Here is a 1,827-nt window from a genome sequence, read left to right as displayed (position 1 = left end):
GTTTTGTAAAAGAATTAAACATTGACAATGATGATGCTTTGGATGTGTATGTCTAATGTTCCTTTTATTCGATGAAAGCAAAGAAGTAAATCGGGGAGTAAATTCTGTCCTAGCATTGGTTGTTTTTACAAACTTCCTATCTAGTTCAGATTTTTTATTGGAATAGGTCTTGGACTTTACATCTTTTCTCCTGAGGAAGGTCTGCTTTTCTTCATCTGGATGGAAAGAAAAGTGGTGGTCAAAGTTTTCAGAGGCAGACCACTTCTGTTTTTGCTCACGAGTAAACTTGATGAACATGAAGGATGTACTGGGGCCTTTTAAGTTAGCTTTGGCAGAGTTACTATCTTTCAGTTTTCTCTTTTCTTTTGTATGAAGTTTTCTTTGGCAGAGTTACTCTCTTTCAGTTTTCCCTTTTAAGTTAGTTTTGATGCTTCTTGTCCTCAATGATTTTTGGTGATTCACAAATTATCTCTTCTTCAGATTCAGAATCAAGAAAATCTCTTGCTAATTTCTCAAAATCAAAATTAACATGGATTGAATTGGAAGATGTGGGTTCAGAGGTTGATGCGTTAGAGTACTTGAGGTTTCATCGATTCTGACTTCGATGAACTTTCAATTTTACTTGAGTTGTTCATCTATTCATCAGCTGATGGTTCCTCTTTTGGATTCTCTTTTTCATCAACAGTACTTGCTGATGGAGAAGAATTGACAATTAGAGACTCTGGTTGAACCATAGTGTTTCCATTGGTTTCTGATTTAGAGGTGTCATTGCTTCCGTCAGAATTCTTACTAGTACTGTTCTCGTATACCACATTTTCAAAATCCTGTCTTGAAATGACAATTTTTCCATCGACTTTAACTCTTTTAAAATTTGGTTTTGGTTTTGGAGTAAAGTCGGGTTTTTGAATGCATCCAAGTTTGAAAGTGGATTCAAGGGTGGACTTCTTTGATTCGATGAAAGAATCCAATTCATTGAATCCAATCCCTTGAGTATCCTTTTGGCCGTTTAATTTTTCATAGACGTCTTGGGCATCTTTTTATTTCTTCATCAAAAGTTCACTGGTTTGAAGCTTCTGATGAAGAATTTTCCGCTCTTTTTGAAAGAAATCTTTAAGAGCTACTGAATTTAGTCTCTCTGCCTCAGATTCCTTTAAGGCCTTAGTTTTCTTTTCTAGGTCCTTAGTTATTCGTTTGTTTAATTCCAGATGTTTATCTTCCTCTGATTTCTTAATTGTGCTTATGCGAGTCTTTTAATTTGCGAGTTTAGTTTTTTCTTCGGTTAGAAGATCAGTTTCTCTTTTGTAGAAACTTGCTTCTTTTTCCGCTTTTATCCTTTCAGATTTTTCAAAATTTAATTTCTCTTTTAGTTTCAAGAAATCTTCTGAAAGTTTTATTACCCTTAACCCTAGCTCCGATGGGGCAGAGTTGGTTTCATTGGAAGTAGACTCACATACCTGGTCATTAGAGTTGTAGGCGGATTCTGCGTTGGACGTGGCTATTAGACATATGAGTGCTTTGTCCTCATCGTCTGATGAAGAGTCGGACACCCAATTTTGTTTTTCAGCCATCAGGCTTCGCTCTCTGGAATTATATTTGTATTTGTTCTTGTAATAATCAGCATCCTTTACCAATCATCCTCGGCATTCTTTGGAGAAATGTCCTAGCTTTCCACATCTGAAGCATCGAAGGTCATTCTTCCTTCCATCCTTGTCTTCTTTCCTCTCGTCTCTTTTGTCTTCTCTTCTTTCTTCTCTCTCTTCTCTTCCATCTCTTCTCTCTTCCCTCTGATGGAATTTGGATGGCTTTCTTTCATATGATGACTGGTAT

The sequence above is a fragment of the Cynara cardunculus genome (assembly GCF_001531365.2).
Source record: "Cynara cardunculus var. scolymus isolate 2C chromosome LG 1, CcrdV1, whole genome shotgun sequence".
NCBI lineage: Eukaryota > Viridiplantae > Streptophyta > Magnoliopsida > Asterales > Asteraceae > Cynara > Cynara cardunculus.
Note: the sequence above shows the minus strand (reverse complement) of the source record.